Source organism: Leptinotarsa decemlineata, unplaced genomic scaffold, assembly GCF_025532065.1.
Source record: "Leptinotarsa decemlineata unplaced genomic scaffold, Ldec_3_MD MMD2_tig00000505_RagTag_RagTag, whole genome shotgun sequence".
In the NCBI taxonomy this organism is placed as follows: Eukaryota; Metazoa; Arthropoda; class Insecta; order Coleoptera; family Chrysomelidae; genus Leptinotarsa; species Leptinotarsa decemlineata.
Window position 1 is genome coordinate 2,855,996 of NW_027412549.1, and position 21,519 is coordinate 2,877,514.

Sequence of the window (21,519 nt, forward strand, 5' to 3'; positions counted from 1 at the left end):
ACTTACATGTAATTTTTGGTATTAAATTGTTATTATCGAAATTCCTTTTCGCTCTGTATCTTCATCGAAACAAAGCGCCCTTTCAAACATCATCAAAGGAAAAAATATCTTCAGAATAGTTCAAGGAATAGTCCGTTAAATGTTTGCCGCATGTTCAATAAACATCCTGTATAACGGAATAGTAACAAAAACGGAGAAAATGAAAACAAGAAAAATTTAATGAAGCCAGCCATTCAAAATTCAGAACGCCGAACACTACGGATAAGATGAAGAAACTGAGTAAGGCATCCGCGATTATGGCACAGTCACAAGGATAATGTTATGTATAGTATTACTGTTTTTGAGATTGTTGCGCAATGTTTTGTCGAGTATTGGCACCTTTCAAGAGACAAATACCTTAAATCAATGAAATATTCTGATATAAATTGCTAAAGGAAAGAAAGAATGCATAATTTTTGAAATGTTTCAGGGCAGTATGAAATTTTTGTTGTGATGTGTCAATTTGTGTACTTCAGTTCTATATTCGATTTTTTGAAGATATATCGGTGTACTTATCAAGTGTATGATGTTTTCTACTATTAATAATCTCACATTTTACTAATCAACCCCATTATATACTTGTGATGCACTGTTTGGAACCTTTGGAGTAGTAGTTTTTTTTATGTAACTTCAATGAAGTGACGAAACAAAGAAAATACATTTCATGGTGAAATTACAGGTTAAGTGTGTGATGTGATGGCTAATACTTGGTTGAAATCCATATAAGTAGCACTTTATTGTGTTACCTGTTCAAGGAATCAAAGTGTTAATGGAGGTGGATAGTCCGAATTAATCCGTAGAAGTTGAGGCACATACAAGTTTATGATGAGCTGAATCCGAATGTAACTTCAAAATCAACCTATATGGATTACTACATACCCTAATCTAAAAGTTTGACAATGGGTGAATTTATAAGTTGAACTCTGCTGTGTGCAGATTGTTTCGGAGGCGTAGCGGTAGGTATATCCTATCGAATCAACTACAGGCAGAGCTTATGACTAGTTAGAATTAATTTTGTTTGTTTGGAATCTTCAGACGGTTCCCTCCGTCTGAAATAACTAGGAGTTAGTTCTCCGAAACCGGTGTGTCGGTGGTCATCCCGTCCAAATGAAAATAATTCTCAGATAAAAGAAGTTACTTGCGACGAATCTTCCAAATGGAAGACGTTGCATCGGTGCCTGATGGTTTTACATCAGTTTTCTTCGCGACATTAGCTGGGTAAGTTGTTGGTTTTCCGTTGGGTATCTGCCACCACGTACCTATAAAGTCGGAGGTTCACATGAAAGGCAAGGGTATGGTATTTTCACATAAACTTGAGCATGCCATATGCACCTCTCCGGAAGATATTTGATAATATTCGATACATTCTCCACTTTGTATCGTGATGATGAATGAAAAATATTGGATTCAATCAAAAACAGGTAATCATAGATAAAATGATGGAACTGCCTTGATGTGACGATTTCAAATCAAGAAGGAAAATTTTGAATAGGGTGATGTATGTTTTCCTTTTTGATTTTCTATAAAATCTAGAATGTTGAGGTATGATTTATTATTTATGGTTTGTTCTTCATTATTTATTGTTGCCTCAAAATGAAAATATTTTCGAAGGATTATTTTCAATAGATATGTAAAATCGTACTACTGATTACTAAATAACGTGTTCTGCCAAGGCACATGATTTAATATTTCTCCTACAATCACTCTTATGAGAGATGATGCGACTATTTAATGTCTGAGCATGACATAGATAACTGTTAACAATTTTGACAAGAAATTTTCGGATCATTGCGTCAACTCGTTAAATATAATTTTCGGACCCTATCGTCACTCATATCACTGTGTAGGAGTGTCATTGGTTATTGATGCCACCAGCACCCTTTTTTGGGACTTCGGAAAACGTTCCGAACAGAACAACTTTTTGGAAAAAAAAATTGACATGAAAATCTCAACATTTCATTATCTGACTTCGTAACGCTCATGCCATTCTTCCTAATAAAGGGAACTCTCTATGCGTGAAATAAACTGCGCATTGACACCGTTGTGCTACAGCAGTTAGCTACCCAGTTAGCAGGTCGATTCATTACTAACTAGGTACCGCAATAATTGGCAGTGAATCATTAAAGCATCCCATACACCGTCATTCCATGCACCATACACCGAATACTGTTAGGTTTACCACGCTATTGCTGATTTCGCGCGTTGAGTAAACATCGAACAGTAAGTGGCGTTAATAAATATGAAACCGGTGGGAATCTTGCGGAATCTTCACTTATTTTCATTATAGAAAGGTGACTAACGTTTGAGCTATTTATAGAATTGTGTTCATCCTCTCAGAAGACGGGTTTATGTATGTTGAAAGAAATTGTCTTGGCGAATTGGGACCGAAACTTAAATATTGTGGAATTACTTAACAAATGAATGGAACTGCATGGATTGGCATATCTTGGAAACATCCTAACATAAAATGGTAAAACGTGCCTATGACGATTTACTTTAGAAAGTCGACGTGTATTGGATGACAGAAAGCTCAAAACACGAATTTCAAAGAAGGTCACTTGCAATAGTAAACTTCTACATCGACTTCCAAATGAGCAATCACTTTTTGTGTCTTTATCTGCAGTCTTCACTGTAAGTAAGCAACTAGATGATACCAGAGTAAAAAAAAGCATTGCACATTGTATTGCATTCATGATAAAAAACAATCATAAAGATGTTATTTCATTAATTTTTGGAATTTCACTACTAACCCTCAATGAAAGAGAGAAAATGTATTGAAATTATAAAATACATTCTTAAATATCGAATTTCAGTAGATTGATCGTAATGTCACCAACCTGGCTCTCGGGCACGAATAAAATACAATTCATTATCGACATAAGATTTTTAGTAACTTCAAGTTTTTCGAAGACTAATAAATTTTTCAATATTTACACAATCTTTGTTCACTTTTGCACAACATTTGTCAAAAATAAGCTTTTTGTTTTCCAACTACTATTAAAAAAACAACAATACATAATCAGGAGAAGATTTCTATCACTGGAATTCTATAAAATGTTCAACTTTTGTATCACACTCCTTATCTTCAGATTATTGGAAAAATCCAAAAACACGTCAATTTATGTTGGAAGGGGCAAGCATTATGGCTTATTTAAACTTACTGGAAAAGCCACCCCCTCACCTCTAGCATCATCCTTTTTTTTAAATTACTTCTCTAATTTTTTATGTAAAATTTGGATACTCCTCTTTGAGCTGATTTGAAAAATGTATAATACTTGTAGGTTAAAGTGGTTAGTTTATGAGATAAACAATTTTTCTTTTAATAGCACAAATTTTACTTATTTTTTACTTTCACCTTATTTGCCTGTACTAAAATGGGTTGTACAACAGTTCAAACTCTTTAATCTGTTTAACTGTGCTATTTATTGTACTTCAAAAATCCAAACAACAAAAAACTCTACTTTTTATTAAAGTTTCACACTGTCAACTAGAATTTGTAGTCACTATTGATAGTGTACTTTGATACATTATTTATTTTGTTTCGCTGAAATGGTTTACTCTTTGCAAGTAAGAATTGAAATTGTAGGTTTATACTACCAAAATAATAATTGTGCAAGAGCTGCTGCTAGAATATTTAACGAATTACATGCAACTCATAAGTATGTAATTCAACTGATGGAGAAATTTACCACAACAGGGTCTGTTTGCAATAAAGTGCATAAGCGAGAGGGACTCTTAAATAACGAAGCAATCCAAGTGGCAATTTTAGGACAAGTCAGTTTAGAGGCTCAACAACCCCAATCGTTGTCAACAATAAGTAGAGCGATCGATGTTTCATCTTCTACAGTTTTCCGAGTTCTACATAAATTCAAGTACCACCCATACAAAGTTAAGTTGGTGCACGAGTTGAATGAAGATGATTTTGATCGTCGTCTAGAGTTTTGAGAATCAATGACGCAATTTATCAATAACAATCCACAATTGTTAAACAATATTTGCTTTTCTGATGAATGCTCATTTTCATTAAATGGCTTAGTAAATAGGCATAATTATAGATATTGGGCTGAAAGTGATCCACATATTATGCGTGAATTCCATACTGGTATTTCAACACACTATGCTATGCCTGTCCGACAATTTTTAAACGAAACATTCCCCGCTCGTTGGATAGGTGGAAGAGGGCATATGATGGAGTGGCCATCTAGGTCACCGGATTTAACACCCCTAGACTTCTTTTTATGGGGGTATTTAAAAACAAAAGGTTATGCTACCCAACCAGAATCTCTGGATGATTTACGAGAGAGGATAGAAAATGAATGTCGACAATTAAATCCAGCCGTATTAAGCAATGTCAGAGAGGCATTTCAAAATAGATTATACCATTGTATGGAAATGAATGGTACTCATTTTGAATACTTATTGTAACTTCATAATAAATAGCACAGTTAAAAAGATTAAAGAGTTTGAACTGTTGTACAATCCATTTTATTACAGGCAAATAAGGTGAAAGTAGAAAATAAGTAAAATTTGTGCTATTAAAAGAAAAATTATTTATATCATAAACTAACCACTTTAACCTACAAGTATTATACATTTTTGAAATCAGTATCCAAATTTTACATAAAAATATGAGAAGTAATTTAAAAAAAAAGGGATGATGCTAGGGGGTGGCTTTTCCAGTAAGTTTAAATAAGCCATAATGCTTACCCCTTCAAACATAAATTGACGTGTTTTTGGATTTTTCCTAAATACCAGTATCCTAAATACCAGTATTACAAAAGTTATTGAAGGTGGATTCTTTAATCTGAAAAGCACTGTATATATATATATATATATATATATATATATATATATATATATATTTATATTGAGATCTACTGAAGCAGCTATTAGTTTATATATTGTTATATTTTTGTATGAAAATACACAAGTAGTGCATAAAAATTGGGACAGTATTCCAAAGGAAGTTAGATTTGATAGATTTGTCGTTGGAAGGTTTTCATTGAAAGAGGAATAACATGCCGATGGAATAAATAAAATCTGTGACTTGATGAATTATCAGAGTTGAAACAACTGTTTAGAAATAGAAAAGTTCGGGAATGGACTCGCAACATTTTTTAACAATTCTGGTTGTTCTTTGATACCTTTTGGTAATTGAGTTGAAACTAAAATGAGTTTGTGGTCAGTTGACTCCAATAGAGACCAAGTGAAAAAACTTTTTTTTAGAGACCAGAAAAATCTTTTTTTTCTGCACTAGTGACCTGTTATGTGTGTAATATAAAATATTGCACACTAAAATAGTCTGCAGCAATACCAAAATCTTTCACATTTCATTTTTTACCACAATGTCTGTTTCATTTTTTACCATAAGTCGATCATCATATTTCATTAACAATGACAAAACAGTTTGGGGTCCTATGTTTTTCCTTTCTCCTTGCTTTCTAAACTTTCTAGTAACTTTTCATTTTTACACATACTGACAAATGTATAAATTGCCGAGAAATCGAAGTCACCTTGCTCTTTAATTCTTTTACAACTAAATCTGTTTAAATCTGTTTAAAATCTGTTTTTCCGTTAACCAGATGTCGCACCCCTGTGCGAGCTAGGGATTAACGAGGTCTTACCTTTTAACGTGTGATTCCTAACACGGGTTGGACGGTAGCAAGTGAAGATCGATCGTTCAGACTAGGGCTTGAACCACCGACCAACACGGCAGTCAATTCGAGTGAGTGAGCAAAGCACCCACGCCGAACCGCTTGGCTACCGACTGACCTAAGCAATAATGAACAATTATATTTCATTATTGCTTATCAATTTGCCTATCGAAAACAAAAATCCTGGCTCTCGACGCGCGTTTCGCTAACCAAGTAAGCACCGTCAGGATATGATGTATACCATAATATCTTTTCAAATCACTTTTTGACCCTCGGTTTCTAAATGTTTTCGAGAACACACATAGAACAAATATTGCATATGCCCTCTATTATTCATTTGAAAACACAAAATTGAATTGTTTCACAATTGGATGAATATCCCTAACATTATTTAGATCTAGATTCAGTTTAGATAGACTGATATTTGAAACCTTCAAGCCAGTTTGTTTCGATTAATGATGTTATATTTTGATACATAGTTTTCTTACCAGAACAATAACTTTTGTTAGGATATTTGAATAAATGAGGTTTTTTTTGTTATATTTATATCGAAAACTTTGTTATTACCACCACGTATTACAAAACTTTTTAATAATTTTCATTGAAAGCAAATCCATGTCATTATATGTATGCTTAAATACACATTTCACGGAAAAATAACAAAGTTATGAATGCTATTATGGAAGGAGGAATGACTTCTGCATTAATGGAAATAAGCGCCTGTCGTAATCATTATATAATGATTTGTTTGTTGTTGGTCATTTCAATACTGGAATGGAGGTGGGTATTTGTGAGAAAGTAGCTGTATTCATCATTTCAATGTTTAACTCATTCTTTTGAGTCGTGATGTAATGTAAATACAGTATGATTTGAAAGAGGATATGAAAAATGTCAATATAGAATCTGTATACCTAAGCGTGTATGAGTGACTGAATGCATGAAGACGAATGAAAAGCAAACTATACGAAAATCATTCCTAACACTTACGAAAAAATGAGAAATAAAACTTTTCATATTTTTTCACCACTTTTATAAAGTGGTAAAGTTTGAATTCTTGTTTGTTCATCATGATCTCCTACCACGTAGGCTTTATCCTACGATTCACTTTAATACTTACTTCAATATATACCTAACTGAAGTAAGCAAAACCACAACAGGAGAAAATTTACTCCCGACTAAAATCACTTAAATCTGATAGAATAGGAAACATGAAAATCATTTCAGTTCTTCTCTTGTTAACAGGCCTAACAATCTTCCTGATAATAGTAATTCAGAAATATTTACTTTCAACAAGCTGAAGTATACGTCCGTGTTTTATTTCACAATACAAACTCTCAAAGTTCTTTATCGACCTTTTTTGTATTCGTTCAACTTCCACAATCTGAAAAATATAAAAATTGTGTATCAAAACAAGATTTTAGAATTTATACAGATACTCATCTTAACGTTTCGGAGGTTTAAATTTCCTACCGTTTTTAGGATTGCAAATAATTTAATGAATCTTGCGTCAGTTTGTTTTTCGGTTCAGTTTATTTTCAAAATACCCTTGATAAATGAATGATTTTATATATATTTCGTAGACGTTTTGAGAAGAAAACTAACGGAAGAAAAAACTCCACTACAATTTTCATATCTTCTGGTCGGTGAAGAGACCCAAAAAAGTCAATACCTACTGAAGAAAATACTTTTCCATAAATAGAAAAAACATGAGAAATATTTAGGAGTCCGTTTGGAATTAATTTGAAAGTTAATTTTGACTATTGAATGCTTTTTCAATAATATAGGTGTAGAAATGCTGAACTTTAAGTATCTTTCATAACAATATTCTATATATCAGTTGCTTGTATTTAATTTATTCTCGAAATATGAAGATGAGTACATATAAACTGATAATTATTTGATTTGATATGCAAAATATGATGCAAGTTATTGATGAATATGATATTTTAATTTGTAAAAGGCTTTTACACCTAGTAACTTATCGGGACGAATTGCAGGTTCACACCTTAATCACCTGCATGAAGTTTTCCATCATATTATTCATATTTTAAGTTTGTGGAAAGGTAAAATAGCCGAAAAAGTTGAGTATGTGTTGAAGACACTCATGAAAATTGGGTGATCTGGGATTGTGGAAGAATCTGTGAAGACTGCTACAGAAGTACGTTGGTCTGACTAAACGGACTATCGTTTCAATTAGCAAGCGGACATAGAAAAACGTACTGTGCTGACCTTTCATTAAGCTTCCTGGTTTTAGGTTTTCAATATGTGATTTTTATTCATGCTATTTTTTGTGTACCTACTCCTACCAATCCGAAAAAACGTTCCGTAAATATTTCTTTTTGAATGTAAAACTGTTATTTTATCAAATTTCATTTCGTCTTATTTCGAAAAATATTGCGTTAGTGCATATACATTTTAATTCATTCTTAAATCATTTTTGTGAGAAGTTATTTTACTGGATAATATTCTTAACGTTACTCTGAAATGAATAAAATTAGAATTATTATATGATATATCAATGACAACATTTGGTAGTTTCAAAGGTGTAGAATCTTTCAATCAAGTTTTCGTATTTCCAGTATTTTTAATGGAAAATTGTTCGGCGATATCTATTAGGAAATAATGATATTTGATACTCTTTCGACTATGCTATAGGTACATATTTGCATTTTCAGGGAAAGTATTACTCGCAAACCATTGCACAAACCAGTTTCCTTAGATCACTTTTGATATTTTAATATCATAAAAATACCACTTTTGCTACCTAAATTCCACATTCTAGTCGTCAAGGTTACAAGGTGTGTGCATATCTTTCGAGTTGTACAACGGCTTCTGACTTTGCAACGTGCGCTTCAAAATTGTATTCAATTTAAACTTTCTATTGCTAATTGTGACATCATCATTATGGGCGATTAGAACAGCCAAAAATTTCATGTGAAAATTTAGATAAATTTGAAATATGTACGTGAGTAGTACCAGGTGACTGAGCAGTTATTTTAATGGAAATGATAAAAAAGAGATCTTGGAGACTTCAATAGTACTCTAGGCAAGGAACACCAATGAAAACTAATATAGGGCTTTATTCAAAAAAACACTTTTCCGAATCACCTGAAGTAATTCTGGTGATTCGGATTCCTGGTGATTTACTGATTTAGTTTACAATTTTATAGGTCAAAAAAACCAATACTTTGAAAATCTTTTTGTAAAAGTTGCAAAAAAATAGGTGACAGTGGAATTCCAGTTATAAGAGAGAGTACCAAATTGAGAACATTTACTGAGTGTTTCGAAACGACACAAACGTTAACATTTATTTTACTAGATAATTGAGTTTGTGATAAGAAACAATGAACTCACAGAAAATCATTATTTGTGGATGTTTCATACTTCTCAATTATATCCTTAGGTCCGCATTAAAAAACAAATATCAGTATAGTACCTAAATATATTATGTTCTATACTATACTATGAATTTAAAATTTATTCATCACAAGTAGGTGTATGGAAATATAACATAGAGTTGATAATGACATGTCAAACAAAATAACCGACGAAACAACAAGGTTAACAACATCGTAAGTAGAGAGATTCAATAAAACAGTGTTTTTTGGATGTATCTTTGAAGATATTAAGATGAGATGAGATAATATAAGTTAGGAAATAAAAGACAGTGCCAACAAAAAACATTTCGATTCTTTAAGTGAATATTGCAATTATAATTCTTTGGGAATCTTGTTTTTTCTTTTCGTCTCATATTTCTATACGTACGTTTTCGTTATATACTAGTACAAAAATTGATGCATAAAATTAATGAAAAAATGTTATAAAATATAACTTTATTCGGTATCAACCATTTCTAAAAAAAATTGGTTTTTGGTATCGATCGAATGGACAATGGTCATTTTAAATGGACTGTATATTCATCAACTTTTCAATGAATAGGTAATTGCTTCCAATTTAAAGATTCAAAAATAGTGGGCCAATTTCATAAAATTGGACACCAATTTGTCAATATTATTTTTATTATAATTCAATTTCCATTTTTCAACTCTGATATTTGGCAATTTGAATATTCCAGTATGCGGAACATAATATTGATATGACACCAAATGGTCTGAAAATATATGAAAGCTCTTACTGATTGAACGCAAACTGTTTTGTTTTCCGTTCATCGGGTATCTATTGATGTGTATTCTTTCATCGTCCGAACTGTAAATCACATTTATTAAAAGTTTTACACACTACATTTTTTTCACACTCTCATAGCGTTAGTCTGGAATTAAGGTTCATAATATAATTTATTGGTTTTATTTCTTTTATTTATGATTACTTCTTAGAAAAGCTGTATATGTTACTTTCAATAAATGTATCAGCATATATAAATGTCAGTAAATAGATACAGTCTATTTAAACTAAGTAGCCAATAACAACAACTTATAATACATACCTTTCTTTGTGAAGGTATTAGAATAGGTCTATCTGAAACACTGGGTGAAATTATAATTTCACCAAACCTCAAACCTACCAAAATATGTCATTTATGTATTTGTCTGCTTTCAATATTCTATCTAAAAGTCATGGCCTTGTATGAATTTCTCTGTGAACGTATACCACAATATAATGAAGCAGGTTGAGGTCAGCCAAATGAGGTGGTTGTACTTTTCAACCACATCCGCCTATCAACCGTCCCGGAAATACTTCCAAATGTCGCTTGTTGCTAAAACTGCTGATACGAGCATCACATGTGCATGGTATAAAGGGTCGAATAACAACTTTAGCGAGTGGAACCAGTATTATATCTTGTAAAAATGAAACAATAAAATCACTGAAATGACTTTGTTGAGGAAGTTTCTTTGTGTCGATGATTGAAGAACTTTCGTTGATTTTTAAAACTATTTGAAACTATTCATCATAAACTTTCCTGAAGTCACACGAATTTTTTTACAAAACCCATGAACTATTTGTTACCTACAATCTACAACATCACCTCATATGTTAGATATTATGTTTTTCTTGCCTAATTTACATTATTCTTTTTGGGTAAACAAGAATAATCTATTATGAATTACTTTTTCCGATATTTTTTAAGGAAAATCATTACATTTGAGTTAAAAACCTTGTAGTTCATTAGATTATGATTTTGTATTTGAATGAGCGAGTTTGAAAAAAGTTGCGTGAACTCCATAATAATTCCAAAATACTCAGTTGCTTTATACATCACCTTAAGTGATGAAACATTTTTTCAACTCGGTATTATGAAATTTAAAATATAAATATTCATATTTATATCGAAACAAAACCTCATTTTGACTCACAGAAGGTGAAAAGAATATTTTATTAAGGATTATGAAGACTCAATTGATCCTGAAAAAAGTATTCAAAAACACGTTAATGTGAGATTTGCAAATTACAGTTGACAAAAACAGTTCCAGTACATAATAACTTTTTCTTGAGTGTCTAATATTGATATAAACTGCAGTGTTAGCAATGCCTCTTAAGAGATATCAGGTCCATGGGTTGCATGTCTTTATCTGTTTAAAAAAAACTGTTTTTCCGTTAACCAGCTGTCGCACCCCTACGAACGACAACCCTCAGAAGTTATGTATGTTATGTATGAATAACAGGGGTCTGCAAACAACAATTCTTAATAAAGAGATTGTTTTCAACAAACTCCGATTATTTATTAGTTGTATATGCATCTTTTGTGATCTGAAATTACCCATAAATCAGATTCAACATATGGTGCTATTTTCCTAATAATGGGTAATCCTACAGAAATCGTGGCGAGGATGAACCCTTGAACCCAATTTGAAGTCAGAAGAAATAAATTAGTGAACTCAATCAAAACGTGAATCTCTAAATTGAAATCACATTTTGAAAATTAGAGAGAAAGCTAGATTTAACCGGTCAGATTCCTTCAGCTCTGGACTATATTCTCGGGAGTGGCATACATTGTTAATTTTTTCATTGAGACAATATGTCGCCGAATGCTGAGAAAATATATTTTTGATTTCAAGATGATGAATTACACATCAAACAACCAACTTTCAATGCAATAAAATTGACTATGAGTCTGCACAATTGTAACTTACATGTTTTTCTTCAAGTTTTTGGTGATTTTTAGAAAATTGTGTTCAAGGAAAATACTAATTATGTGCTTTTTGGAGAATACATAAAAATATTCCGTGGCGTTTTAGTTAAATCAAGTGGTATTTAGGAGAGAGCTGATTTATATCACAGACTTTAGGGATACACACAACGGAATAGAGAGAAGAAGAAGAATTGCTATCTATTAGTCCCCTATCGTATGTGGAACCTTCAATGTCGCACAAAATAATAATAAAAATAATGATAAATACTCACTGTATGTACTCAATATCACCCTCAAATTGAGGTAGAATGATTATTTTTAGACTCGATGTGTATAAAGGGTGTTTAATAAACATGCGGCAAAAAATTAACGGACTATTCCTCGGACTATTCTAAAAATGTTTTGTCTTCTGATGATTTTTGATGGGCGCTTTGTTTCGAAGATACGGGGCGAAAAAGAATTTCGACAATGAAAACTTTTGTAATTTAAAAATTATTAAGGTAGCCGAAATAAAAGTATAGCGTACTACACTGGACCTACCAAGTAATAAAAAAATCTAACAATTCCGTTGATACCTATTAACAACTACTTGTTGTATCCATACCACATACAACGAGTTCAGGCACTTCTTCCAGCAGATTTTCTTCCATGTATTGCATTCTGTCAATGGCTTTTGCACACATTGGTTCAAATCCCTGAACTACTAATGCTTATTCGCTTCACCGATAAAGCCAGTTTCTCATAAAATGCCATAAGGAATTTTCACAATACCCATGTTTGGGCTGAAGAAAATCCATTTGAGGTGCTTGAAGATCGCTTTCAACATCAGTTTTCGTTAAACGTATGGGTGGGAATTGTAGGTGACCTCCTAACTGACCGGTATTTCTGCCAGGAAGACTCACCGGCGAGGTATACCGCAACTTTTTGGAACAAACGCTACCTCAGTTCAGTTTCTGGAGGATGTACCATTGGTTAGAAGAAATGCAATGTGGTTTATGCATGATGGTGCACTAGCACATTTTAGCACATTGTATCGAGAGTTTTCAACAGTAACATATGGAGATCGCTGGATTGACTGAGGTGGACCTCACATATAGCCTGCTTGATCACCGGACTTAAACTTCCTGGATTATTTCCTATGGGGCCACCTAAAGTCATTAGTTTATACTACTCCAGTGAAAGATTTGAGAAATCGGATAATTGCTTGGTGTATTGCAATCATAAACGATCCTGATGTTTTTGAAAGACTTCGGGAGTCGATGAGGAGAAGATTGGATTCTTGCATCTGATCGGGGGGGGGGGGGTTAGTCATTTTCTACAGTTTTTGTAGATTAAAAAACATTACATGTACTTTTTGGTAAAATATTGTTTTTGTCGAAATTCTTTTTCGTTTCGTATCTTCAAAACAGAGCGCTCTATCAAAAATCATCAAAGGAGAAAATATCCTTAGAATACTCCAAGTTATAGTTCTTTAAGTTTTTGCCGCATGTTCAATAAACATCCTGAATATGTTTATGTATTTATAAATCAATTCACAAGTGTAGAAATAATTAAAAGGTATATTCAAAATTTCTCGAGAAATCCTATGGCAAGTAGCAAATTAATGGTCACAAATAATGATCCTAGGCAATGAATTGAAAAGATAGAAAGCAGTTGAAAACTACATAATCTATGCTATTTAATCAAGGTAATTCAAATGAGATTTCAGTGCCGCATGATCAGTGACAAACTCTCTACTCCTTTTGAAGGAACACCAGTGGATACGTCAATAAAGTAGCACGGCCAGTTTTATACCATACGTAATCAAAGCTGCATTATCTAGTACACACTTAACAGTACCATCTACTTCTCCTGCATATTAATTGATGAATAAACAATAGGAATACTCACTGGTGAAGAATATCCTTCCTTTCTCCAAGATGCGACAACGTGAGGAAAACCAAAACTACACTACGATATTTTAAAAAATTCACTGTGAACTATTGCACTCGCGCTATTTTTTGTGTCGCATTTTCGTAAACAAATTAGGTTACAATCCGGTCATCGCGTATTGATCGTTTCTTCGGTCTTCGGCGGTCCAATCAGCAACAGTCCGTCAAGAACTGTCAGATCGAGAATTCAAGAAGTTTGAAACATTCACTTTTCGTTACAGCCAGTAATGCGCCCGCGCTGACTGTTGGTGAATGTCTTAAGACGGTTGTGTGTTGGCGGAAGAATAAGCCAACGCGAGGTCTTGCGTATGGGGTGATTCATATGTCTCTGCACTTTTTCTCAGATGGATGGAAATTTTTAACTAGTTTATAAATGTTAGTCGTTAAGCAACCCCTTTTGGTTTGAATCACTTTCAAAATATGTTGAGGACGATGGTTTCTTTGAAATTGATATCACCAAGGCTATCAAGAAAGTGTTCTTATTTGTTTCGAAATAGAAAGGTACATATGAATGGAAAAAGGGACAGAAAATTCCAGTTCATATTCTGAATTTCATAAACTACAACTCACGATTTGATCTCCACAAACTTTATTCGAGAAATATATCACGACATGGTCCGCTAACACAGTAGCTTCTTCAACAGTGATTTGAATACTACAAATTGCTTCTCAGGCTAATATTTATATACCACGGGTAACTACAATCGAGACTACCTCCATCAAAATAACTAAACCTCTACAACTTTTAAATACCTAAGGTATCTCTTTAATGAACCTTTTTCCTGAAGTACGAAAAATCACTCACTAGCACCGCTAATATTTCGCCTAATACTTATATGAACATATGAAAAAGTACAATTGAAAAAGAATGTTTTTAAAAGAAGAAAACGTTCCTGGAGCAAAACTAAAATTTGCAACTGTAAAGGATAACAATGTTGTAACATTAAAACGTTGGCTTGCATGCCGTAATTTAAAAGTAAACTGGAAAAAAGTTATTTTTTTTTTTTTTATTTACAAAATATCCGCATCAACCATCAAGGTTATTAGCGGTTGATATAGTATTTTACAAAAGTTGTTTACAATTTATGTAATATCTTTATGTCGGTTAAGAATGAGATGAGTGGTTGTGTATAACAGTTTTCCCCTAAGATGTCTTGAAGATTTTCCGCTAAGTTATGCTCCAGCCTTTCCGCACAGTACATTGGACACTCTACTAATATGTGTTTTACTGAGAGGTCTGTCTCGCATATATCGCAGGATGGTTTTTGTTTTCCAGTTATTAGGTATTCATGAGTGAGCCTTGTATGGCCGAGGCGAAGTCTGGTGATAGCTATTTGATGGCTTCTGACTTTAGTTGAAGTTTTGTAAGGTGTTGAAATGATTGGTTTTATTTCAGCTAGTTTTGAGGGTTGTTGGGACCATACGTCTTGCCACGTATCAAGCACTTTGTTAATTGTTAAAAGTTAATTGATAGACAGGTTAGTATACAGACTCTAGTAGCGGTAGATTCAAACTGTAATAAAAGAAATTTAAAATAATCATGAATTTCAGATTGATTTCCCAGTGAAATATGAATCAAATATAGATGATGATGAAATAAATTTAATTGAATATAATAAATGAATATAATTTAATAAACGATTCAGGTTATATCTCATTCTAATCAATGGTAATTACCTATGAAAAATATTTACTATTCATTTCATGTTTAGAGCATACATATGAATATTTATTTATCATTTGCACTGTTAAATCCACCCTCCTATCCATTTCTTACATCTAACTTCATTAATATGAGGTTTTATAAATGGTGTATAAATACGTTTTCTTCCGGATATCGATTATCCGACGTACAATTCGCAAAACAGCAATGCTTTGTTGACATTATACTAGCACGAAATAATTTTTTATATCAGATTCATATTTTCAAATAATGAATTAATATTACGTAAATAAGACTGTGAAGACTGTTACATGTGAATAGTTTATGTTTGTCCCTACTACTAGTGCTGCCTCTCGTGACACGTTCGCTGTACTATTCTCAGGAAAAAGGCACATTATGATTACCTGAAGCATATTACCTGACTTCTACATTATTAATAATACATCCTCGGTTTTTTTTTAAGAAAACAAGTTCAATAATGGTGATCTTTTCAAAGCCATTAGGTCATCCATTAAAATGTTCGAATTTAAAAGTTTGTTAATTTCCATTGCTTCCAAATGATTCAGTTTCAAATCTTTATTTTCTATGTGTAAAATTTCGAACTTCTCGTTAGAGATATGATTCTCTTCTAAAAGATGATTTGAATATGTTGAACTTGTTTTCTTATTTATTACATAGCTCATATGATGTTCCTGGATTCGATTCCTGAATGTTCTGCCAGTTTGACCAATATATACCTTAGAACGCGTTCCACACTTTAATTTATATACTCCTGATTTTTAGAATTTGGATGTTTTGTCTTTATTATTTTCAACTAACTTTCCTAACGTATTCCTTGTTCTACATGCAATTTTAATATCTTGTTTCCTCAAAAATGAAGCCACTTCTTCTTTGTTTGTCCAAAATACGTTAAAGCTCAATAATTATGATTTTGATTATCTTTTTTGGAAAATATTTTTGTTTATTATTTCAGCTTTAGGCAGCCCAATGTTTACTACAATTTGCTTGATGATATTGAGTTCTTCATTGAAATTATCTATTGAAAGAGAAACATTGACCAACCTGTGAATCATGCTATTTTGTGTTGATATGGATGGGCAGAATCGTAATGTATAGGAATCACACATTAAAAGGTAAGACTTCGTTAGTCTTTAGCTCGCACAAGTTTCTCAACTTCTGAGAAACGCCCCCATACGTTCGCTGATTAACGGAAAAACAGATATTTTTTTTAAACAGAATATATATATATATATATATATATATATATATATATATATGCTGAACTGGTTTTTCCGGATATATATATATATATATATATATATATATATATATATATATATATATGGTGAGTAAATATTCTTTTTTATGGCCCGTATTAGGCGATCCTTAATATACACAAAAAATAATATAACTGTTCCAGGACCATATGGTACAGGCTTTGTATAAGCCTTTTCTCCAAGAGCGGTATATATCAGAAATATGCGATGAACTGTGGGTGCTCATTGTTCTGAGGTTCAACTCAATACACCTTGAACTTCAATGTTTAAGAACTCTTTCATTTGGAGAACTGCTTTTATGTGTAATAAACTTACTGAGAACGTTTTTCCAAATGGGCTTAATCTCGAGCGATTCAAATCCAATGTGAATCACCACTTTCGTATAGGCACCGCTCCTAGAGAACCCTAAGAATTTTTCTGTAGTGCTTGTGTTTTGTCCTCAAAAATATTTTTGTATTATATACAATGACTTTGAAAGCACAGTTAAATCAGTTGATCAAGCAGTCATTTCAATTGATTTTTTAAAATTTTTGGTCAAAATTTATGAATACAAATCACTAACTAGTTGGACTCTTCGGTGGTTTATACTACGCAGTAACATTTCGGGGTATACTCAGTTTGCCCTTTATTACGCTTCGGCAAAGTCTCTATTGAATTTGTTTTTTTTTATTCTTCAGATTGTGAAAGGTTATATACCCAAAAAACAGTAAGAAGTATTGAGTCCTCCACAAAAAATGTCTGTCAAAGAATGTGTTTAGTATTGTAATTATTAGGTTGATTCAAAATTTTTGTCCGTTTTTACGAGTCTACTCCGGACTGTAATATCTCAGAGAATACTTATTTAGTTTAGTCGAAAAAAGTGCAATGGTGCACTTTTGTCGAAGTAACATAAGTCGATCCATTTGGTCAGCAAGAAAATTGTGTGCTCGAGATTCGATGAAGTCGTTGCAAATTATCAAAAACCTCATGTAGGCTGACACCCATTTCTTCCGCCATCCCACATAGGTACCATTTGTGATGGTTTAGTCTCCATCAGGGTCCTCAAATCCTGGTCCTGGGTAACCATTAACCACTTTGGCGCTCATCTTCGAGGCTAAAATATCCGGAACAAAATTTGGTAAACCAACGATGAACAGTGCGATTATTAACACTATTATTGCCAAATGCCTGGTTAATTTTCTGAGCTGTTTTGGCAGCGTTTTGGTTCTATTTGAATTCGTTGAGAAAAATTGGCGCAAATCGCTCAACGATATCATATAATAAGTAATAAGCTGAAAAGATGTAAAAAATTAAAATTCCGAAAAAATTAACAACATTAATGTATAGAGTACACAATTCTTTATCGATCGGTACACACTACGACAGAGTAGGATAAATATTTATTCAGATATGGAGCTACAAAAATACATGGCATTGAAACGGACAGCACTTTTGAAACAACCTAATATTAATTTGAAAGTGAGCTGTTGAATATACAAATATCACGGAATGTATTCTTGTCCGTTCAAAAGGTACCAAGCAACTCCCGAAACTAGATTTGCATATTCTAAATTCTAGGTTGTTACAAATGTTTCTGAAAGAATAAAAATGAGGATGAGAAGAGTGATTTTTGGGTAAATTTCAGAGAAATGGAGTAGGGTGAATGGAATATATTCATCAACTTTATTATTCGATTCACAGAATGACATAATGGTTAATACAGTTTCTTAAAGACACAATCTGTTTTTACGAAATATTTTTATTGAAAAGAATTGAAAACGTAAGTAATTTCCTTTGGAAAAAAGCAATTCAACTAATAAAGAAAGCGGTACTCGTTTTTAATTTGCATTTTAGTATATGTAAAAATTATAGTTTCACAAATAATAACAATAATTGAATAAATCTATATTTGATGAGAGTTTTATGGCGGAAAACAGAAATAATCATCACTATTATTATTTTTACTAAATATTACACCTTTCAGACCCTGTCGACGAAGCCCCGATACATTCGGGGGGGCGCGCAAGCACCATATCAACCAATGATCACTCCCCACACCGTGGAGTAAGTGATCATTGGGCCCAAGAATCATGTGCCACATGTAGATGCCATGCGTCAAGAATGACAGCTTCTGCATTTGTCCCGTCAAAATTTTAAGATTTTTGCCTCATTGCAGCAAACATGCATGTTCTTGAAATTCGGGGATGGAGAGGTATCATTCCACCAAGAACCTCAACAACCAGAGTAACCATCTTGATAGAGTGATTGTTCTGAGAATAAAATTGATGAATGTGCCTGGAATATAAATATCTGTGAACACAAAAATGAAACCATTTGGAAGAAACTATCGAATTTTTGAATGATCCTTTCTTTCAATGCGGAAAAAGTTACAGTTTAGGCAGCTTCAACACACTTTTCTAGCGATCAATAACTCGCATACAAAGTTCATTCAATCAAAGTGAAGCACTTCCATATTTTTCAAAATTTTGCTTTCAAGTATACGCTACCGTTCATAACAATTTATTTACTTGACAAAATTTCGAAAATTATGCAGCACTTGGAATATAACACTTGAATAATATCAGAGTCCCACGTTATTGTAAAAAAATATCAAGACTTCCTTTTATAAAACTTTGTATCCAATGAATGAATATTGATAAATAGCATATAAACACCTTAAAAAAACAAGCTATAATTTACGTGCACTAAAAGAAAGATAAATGAATTTAAATTGAATTGAATCCATCAATTTATTACATTACAACATTTATACGACGAAGGCTTGTTGAGAAATTCACATATATAATAAAAATATATCTTTTTGTCTTGGATTTAATTATGTCAAGATCCTATTTTTACCCATATTTTGTATTCCTGTTTGTCCACACAGGTTAATTTCCCCAAAAACGTGCATCATATAAACTGTGTGATGTAGTAAATTGATGAGTTTGATTTGTTTCGAAGTTTTTCTTTTCAGGACTTGTAAATAAAAAACAAACTTCATCGCATTGACCACTATCACTAAGAGATATCAATTTATATTATGGGATTTTCAATGGTGTTTTTTGTATTTCTCAAAATTAAACGTAATTTTTGATATTCATTTCCATCCATCGCTCACAAACTTAATTATCTGATTTGTTCACATTTTCTATAGGAAAACACTTGTTATTACAACGAAGTATCTATTAAGAGATAGTTCAAATGCAATTTGCTGAAGTAATCTGCTTCAGAAAGTTTAAATGGAATTATGTATTTGAACAAAATATGTCAATAAGACTTCGAAAGTATTCAGAAGAATATCAACAATTCTCGGTAGCCCATATCCTGGGCGGTTTTCAGCGGCGTGACAAATATATCTGACTGTGCGTCTTTCCAAAACACGGCGATGAATTTTGTTTATATAAACACTCTCTCGGTCTTGCCATGCTGTTACATTGCATAAGACACAAAACCGGCGTTCAAAAAAATCTGAAAAAAAGAAATATGTCTCTTCCCGAAGCTAGAATGTATATTTACATACATAGCTCACATTAGGTATTACAGTATAGAAAGTGGTAGTATCCTTTAAAGATGAATATATGACATCGCCGATTTTTTGTAGACATGAAAGAAGAAAATTTTGTAGTTTTTCGTTATTTTTCAAAATATCAAAGGGATTACACAGCGTTTTTCTGAAAGCTTTCTGGATAGCACCAGCTTTCCGATTTCTAATGCTTCTCCGGGCATGTCTTCACACGTCCGAAGAACCCATTGTATGGCGAAACACGTGTTGCGATTTTGTAAAATTGTTTAGTGAAAATCTCACAATGAAGTGTTTTTCAAATACGTTAGTTATGGATTTCCATCAAGTATCGGCCAATTTCATCATATATATAAACAATAATAAATTGTTGTTGGATTTGTTCGTAGGTTCGTAGGTTGGTTGAAGAGCAATTTTCACCCTTGCTTTTTATATACGGTTTGAGTAGGTTCTTGAATCCTGTTTGGTATAGTTGTTTCGTGGTTCTTGCGTTTTGGATTCTCTTGGAAAATGGAAAATTTTCTTTTATTTATGTATCAAGACATTTCGCCGCTGGTTAGGGGCTTTTTCAATTGTTTATTTAAAAAATATGTTTTTCATGTGTTTTTGAGTTTAGTAGACATATTGTTGTTGGATTTGTTTGCAGAAGCTGGTCAGTTTGGTTGGTTGAAAACCAATTTTAACACTTGCTTTTTATATAGGTTTGAATAGGTCCTTGAATCCTGTTTGGTATAGTTGTTTCGTGGTTCTTGGGTTTTGGATTCTCTTGGAAAATGGAAAGTTTTCTTTTATTTATGTATCAAGACGTTTCTTCCCTGGTTAGGGGCTTTTTCAATTGTTTATTTGATTTTTTGATATTTGATTTTTTTATTTATTTGATACATAAATAAAAAAAACCTTCAATTTTCCAAGAGAATTCAAAACCCAAGAACCACGAAACAACTATATATACCAAACAGGATTCAAGAACCTACTCAAGCCATATATAAAAAGCAAGGGTTAAAATTGCTTTTTAACCAACCCAAATGACCAGCTTCTACGAACAAATACAAGAACAATATGACTACCGAACTCAAAGACACATGAAAAACATATTTTTCAAATAAACAATTGAAAAAGCCCCTAACCAGGGGCGAAACGTTTCGATACATAAATAAAAGAAAACTTTCCATTTTCCAAGAGAATCCAAAACCCAAGAACCACGAAATAACTATACCAAACAGGATTCAAGAACCTACTCAAACCGTATATAAAAAGCAAGGGTGGAAATTTCTCTTCAACCAACCAAAATGACTAGCTTCTACGAACAAATCCAACAATAATATGGGTATCAAACTCAAAGACACATGAAAAACATATTTTTTT

General features: G+C 32.6%; 1 protein-coding gene across 2 annotated transcripts in view; it reads right to left on the bottom strand.

Moving 5' to 3' along the window:
• Positions 1-13,967, bottom strand: part of kkv (hyaluronan synthase-like protein kkv) — a 123,065-nt gene extending 109,098 nt beyond the window's left edge. The window contains exon 1 of one of the 2 annotated variants that reach the window (XM_074173787.1): positions 13,672-13,967. The gene's annotated coding sequence lies outside the window, so the exon portion shown is untranslated. The remainder of the gene's footprint in view (positions 1-13,671) is intronic. The other variant, XM_023174125.2, reaches the window with a different exon arrangement.
• Positions 13,968-21,519: the final 7,552 nt, after the last annotated feature.